General features: G+C 43.9%; 1 protein-coding gene across 2 annotated transcripts in view; it reads left to right on the top strand.

The window, feature by feature from the left end:
* The first annotated feature begins 212 nt into the window (after positions 1–212).
* The window catches only part of IL1R1 (interleukin 1 receptor type 1), a 133,677-nt gene continuing 127,889 nt past the window's right edge, over positions 213–6,000 (top strand). Inside the window, exons 1-2 of one of the 2 annotated variants that reach the window (XM_031655419.1) lie at positions 213–324; positions 1,078–1,256. The gene's annotated coding sequence lies outside the window, so the exon portion shown is untranslated. Of the gene's footprint in view, positions 825–1,077; positions 1,257–6,000 lie in introns of both variants that reach the window. The other variant, XM_031655420.1, reaches the window with a different exon arrangement.

Here is a 6,000-nt window from a genome sequence, read left to right as displayed (position 1 = left end):
CCTTTGGTTAAATTTACATGGCTGGTAAATGTCAGAGCAGGGACTTGAACTGAGGTGGGTTGTGATTGCAAAGTTCATACTCTTGCCATCATAATTTGCTGTCCTCTTCCCTATGTATTAAAACATAATTATCAAGAATATAACAATTCTAATGGATATTAATATCAATATTGCTGTGCTATTTTTTCTAACATTCATTAATTCTTCCAGCCCTAAAGGTAATGTTGAACCTCTGATTCTGCTACAGTACTAAGATTTATTACATCATTGGAGGGCAGTGAAGAGATGATGTGACATGATCTACAAAGCAAACCAACTGGCCCTGTGAGTACTTAATCCAAGCGTAACATTGTGAAAGGGATAAAAATAGAGTCTGTGGTAGATTAAAGATGCCCATGAATTCTTTGCTACTTCTTTCATTGAAAAATGGAGTTTAAATCCTCTTTCCCTAAATCTGGAGTGGTCTTAGTGACTTGATTGACCAATAGAATGAGACAGAAGTGACTTTCTGAGACTTCTGAGAATCCCTGTAGCTTGCAACTGGAACTCTTAAATGGAACACTTGCTCTTGGAGTTCTGAGGGACCACTGAAGGAATCCAACTACTCTGAGGCTGCCATGCTGGAGAGGTCCCAGCTAAGTGCTCCAGTTGAGGGTCTCGGCTGAACCCAGCCTTCCAGCTGTCCTTGCCAAGGTGCCAGATGTATGGGAGCCCCTCCAGACCAGACCATCTTGTGCCACCCAGTCAGCTCTGTTGATGCCACATGGAACAGATGAATCACTCAGCTGAGCCCCATCCAAATTCCTGACCCACGAAATTGTGAGGTAAAATAACTATTTTTATGTTAAACCTCTAAGTTCTGGGCTAGTTACCCAGGAATGGAGGACTGGAACATTCCCACCACTTTCTGTTTCCTCTAGTCATGGCAGTATTACTCTTCTTAGAGGGCTATGTAGCATCTTCAGTGTAGGCTGAAATGTCAGATTGAAGTTCAGCTGTTTGGACTAAGTTCTGTTATAGACACATTTAGCAATCATTAGAAGTTTGAGAAACTCTCTCTTTTTCTCTGTTTGTTAGCCATGCCTGGAATTTTCAATCATACATCTGAAGAATCTGCTCACATAGGTAAAAGCATGCTCCCTTCTTGTCATTGAATTTTAAGCTGCGGACACAAGTCTTATGAATTCATCTATAAACATAAGCATACAAAGCAGTAGAAGCCACACCTACAGTGAGGAGCTCTCCATATGGGGTTGGTAAGTAAAGCAATAATCATGGGTATGCTTTCTCAGACAAAGTATAGCAGAAAGTAGAACAAAATCTTGGGGGAATGGCCACAATTAAAGAGGCAGACTCGAAAGGCATAAGAATGATATAGTAGACTTTGGGGAATCAGGGGGAAGAGTGGGAGGGTGGTGAGGGATAAAAGACTACGCATTGGGTACTGTGTACACTGCTCGGGTGACAGGTGCACCAAAATCTCAGGAATCACTGCTAAAGAACTTATCCATGTAACCAAAACCACCTGTTCCCCCAAAACTATTGAAATAAAAAAATAATAAAAAGGTGGACTTGGAAGGCAAAGGGATGGTTTGCAGAGCTCAAGTCAAGGATGGAGGAGGGTTTCAGAAGGAGGCATTGGTGTCCGTGTCACAAAGATGTCCAGGATAAGATCACGGCTTACTTGCCTTGCAGGCACCCTTATGATAGTTCCCTGTGACCTCAGCTATAAGTTTGTGTAGTTCTATATGTAGTGTTGGGCAAAACAATTTTTTGTCACTAATTGTGTTACTGATTTAGTGAGGCATCTTTGGAAACAAAGCCTTGCTGTGATTTTGTTTTTCATGTAACCACAGTCAGCTGTCTCCTAGGGATATGCCCCTTATCCACTGGGTGCATGGGGGGACCACTCTACCAAGTCTTTGGTCTATTTTTACAACTTTTCAAAAAGGTTGGGTTATTAGAGCATTCTAGTTCTGATTTTTTTAAAATTTTACTTTAAACAAAATTTTAAGTTCTGAGATACATGTGCAGAACATGCAGGTTTGTTACACAGGTATACATGTGCCATGGTGGTTTACTGCACCTATCAACCCTCATCTAGATTTTAAGCCCCGCATGCATTAGGTATTTGTCCTAATGCTTTCCTTCCTCTTACTCCCCACTCCCCTGACAGACCCCCGTGTGTGATGCTTCCCTCCCTGTGCTCATGTGTTCCCATAAGACTTGTTCTTGCTCACTTAAAGTTTTAATCTCATGATTTAGTTCTTTCTTTTGATTCACTACTGTGTGCTTGTGGATGTGGGAGGTTGGCCACTTCACACCCCCTTTGTCTCCCCCGGGCTCACACTTCTGCTTTGGTTGGTGCTGCGGGTGGGGGAAAGAGAAAGCTGTCAAAGACCCCCTGGTGGCTGCCTCTGACCAGGCTTCTGTCTTCTCCCTCCTGGCGGTGTGGCCTCTCTGTCTTGTCCTGAATAGCCACAGGGTATGCTTGCTGCTCCAAGCCAGGACTGCTGTCTGGAGGTGGGGGAAGGAGGGCTTGGGCTGGTTTCTCAAGGGTCCTGGGGAGAATGGGCTCATTCTCCCAGTTCCCTAGGGTTTTTGATGATGCGAATACCCCCGGCACCTTGATCTTTTCTGGCTGAGGAATCCTCAACATTTTAGACCACTTTCCCATAGCACGCCTCCCATTAAGAAGAAGCGGAGGCTTCTCTGAGCTCTCAGTACATCCTAGCTGTCACGAAAAGTCCTTTTACCAACATCACCTAATCAAGTCCTTTTGACCCTGGAGAAAACAGAGGTTGAGAAGGCAAAGGCTCCTCAGGGCCACAGCATGGTGCATGGCCAGTGGCCTTGCCAGGCTTCTCCCTGAGCTCTTCCAGTCTGGTGTTTATCCCACACCATGCACACATCTCCCAATAAATCACTGTGCGTTTGAGAACTTCCTGTAGCTGAATGGTGTGTTGTTTTTAGATGTGGTAACCCAAAGTTTATGCAGTTTTCCAAATGTGACTGAAGCTGGGTTTTGTGTAAACACAGGATGCGGGCTTGACAGTAGCTGGCTGCGCTGCCCTTTCACTAGGGTGGGACAATGCAGGAGGGATGCTGCCAGGAAATGGTCACAGTGACCCCTGGGTTTCTTTTCAGGGCTGTCATGGATAGATTGGAGATCTTTATCTTGCAAAATAGCAAAGGTGACTTTCTGGAAGTCATTTTAAGGGAAAACTGTAATCTCAGAATACTTCCAGAGAAGTACAACTATCATTCCTGCCTACTCTCCACTACTTTGTCAGATCTTTTAAACTTTTTACTAGCTTGCCATTTTACTGGGTGGAAGACTTGCAAGTCGCCTGCAAGGGTGAGGTTTCCCTGCATGCTCCCTCATTTTAGGCCATGGAGAAGTAGTCATTTATCCTGATGGTTGGTTTTGGTCTCCGGGTTTCCTGTCTAGACCTGCTAAATGCCTGCTTGTCTCATGGCTGCATTTTGAAGTCATCAGGTTAGACTTGGGGCATGTTTGAAGTAGGACCTGAATTCAGGGTAGGTGATGGCTTCCTGACAAGGGTAGTTTCTCCAAACCTGGGATTTTCACTCCAGCAAGTTAGGAGTGGGCATGATAAGAATATAAAATCATGAGGCCACTCAAATCAGACTTACTTAGCATACTAGAACAAGGAGGGTATCCCTTGATGTTGGCAGGGACAAAGAAAGTGAAATGACTGTTTAAATATCATTAAGGAAGTGTGTGGAAGTCAGTCACAAAGGGGTGGTGCAGACTAAATCACCCAAAGGTTCAAGTGAGCTCTGAGTCAATCAATGCATGATTAATAAGTAACGAATCACTTCAGGGAATTAGGGGTGTCACTTTTATTAAAAAAATTAAAAATAGATAGAATTATCATACAATCCAGCATACTACCGGGTAGTATCCAAAGGAAATAAAATGAGTATGTGCAAGAGATATCTGTACCCTGCCCCCTGTTTATTGCCACACTATTCATAATAGCCAAGATATAGAACCAACCTAAGTGTCCAACAGTGAATGAATGGGTGAAGAAGATGTGGTGCATTGTACACAATGGAATACCATTCAGCTATATACATTTTGTTCTTTGTGACAACATGAATGAATCTGGAGGACACTATGCTAAATGAGATAAACCAGGTACACAAGGACAAATACTGCATGATCTCACTTGCACGTGGAATCTAACCAAGTTGAATTCATAGCAGCAGAGGGTAGAATGGTGGTCACCAGGGTTGGGGAGGGTTGGAAGACTTTGGTCCAAAGATACAACTTTTCAGTTAGACAGGAGGATTAAGTTCTGGAGACCTATTGTACAGCATGGCAACTGTAGTTAATAACAATGTACTGGGTACTTGAAAATTGGGTAAACATGGAGAAGTAGAAGCACTTTTTACACAGTTGGTGGAAGTGTCAATTAGTTCAACCACTGTGGAAGACAGAATGGTGATTCCTCAAGTATCTAGAACCAGAAATACCATTTGATCCATCCATCCCATTACTGGGTGTATACTGAAGGGAATATAAATCATTCTATGATAAAGACACATGCACACATATGTTTATTGCAGCACTATTTACAATAGCAAAGACTTGGAACCAACCCAAATGCCCATCAATGATAGGCTGGATAAAGAAAATGTGGCACATATACACCATGGAATACTATGCAGCCATGAAAAAGAATAAGTTCATGCCCTTTGCAGGGACATGGATGAAACTAGAAGCCACCATTCTCAGCAAACTAACACAGGAACAGAAAAGCAAACACCACATGTTCTCACTCATAAGTTGGAGTTGAACAATGAGAACACATGGACACAGGGAGGGGAACATCACATACTGGGGCCTGTTGGTGGTGGGTTGCAGGCGAAGGGGAGGGAGAACATTAGGACAGATACCTAATGCATATGGGGCTTAAAATCTAGATGAGGATGGATAGGTGCAGCAAACCGCCATGGCACATGCAGTGTGCCCCAGCAGTTTCTGGAGCAGGAAAAGCAGGGCACATCCGGTGATAGGTGAAAGATCTGACAGGGAGGCTTGACTCTCAGAACAGGGAGTGACCTTGTGGACCATGCTGTCCTCAGAGGTGGCACAAACAGAAGAGCAGGGCTTGCCAGAGATCTAGGAGAAGTCGGAGAGAAAGCATCATAGCAGCCTGTGCTCAGAAGTCCCTGGGAACGTCCTGAACCTTCCAAGGGTGACCTTGGAGAAAATGTTCACCGCTGAGTGACTCACAGCCTCTTCTCTGAGTCACTGCAGTCAAAACAGGGATCTGAAGCTTGCTCCCGGCCACTTCACCTTGTCGTTGAGCATCCTCTCCTCTGGAAACACTGGCCTCCTAGTTCTTGGTCTTCTCTTCTTTCCTATAGAGTCTGGAAAAAAAAAAAAAAAAAAAAAGAGAGATGAACTCACACTTTCATATAGTTAATACTGAACTTAATTAATCCTGGCAACAGCCTGTGGGAAAGGTGCGACATTGCTTACTGCACCCATTTAATTGAGATCTGAATAGTCCTGGGGAGTAAGATCCCACAACCGGGGGCTCTGACTCCTGTCTAGTTTTTGTTTGTTTTATTGGCGGATCAAGTTCATGGATTGCCATTGTAGAGAGCAATACTTTAATGCAGGTGCCTTCAAAGGAGAAATTCCTTCCTGTTGGAGTTTTCGACAGCATGGCAGGGTCTTGAAGTAGATTTGGGGGAATTTCCCTGGGACCCTCAGGTCACATGACCATTTATTGGCCTTGCTCTGCAGGGCATCTTAGGTGATGAACTGCAAGGGCAAATCAAGGGACAGGTCAAGGGAAAGCAGATGTTGCCATGGAAATGGCCCTGCCCCCCATTCATTATTAAAAGTTGTTCTTCTTGTTGTTTTTTGGTAACTTCAAATAGCAGCGAAAATTTTTGAGGCAGCTGACCTGAATTTTGAATGTGATCTCATAGTCAGGGTTCTTAAATTAATGAAAACGA

This window comes from Papio anubis, chromosome 14, assembly GCF_008728515.1.
Source record: "Papio anubis isolate 15944 chromosome 14, Panubis1.0, whole genome shotgun sequence".
Classification (NCBI taxonomy): Eukaryota; Metazoa; Chordata; class Mammalia; order Primates; family Cercopithecidae; genus Papio; species Papio anubis.
The sequence above is the reverse complement of the archived record's forward strand: the minus strand, read 5'-3'. Positions and strand labels throughout refer to the sequence as shown.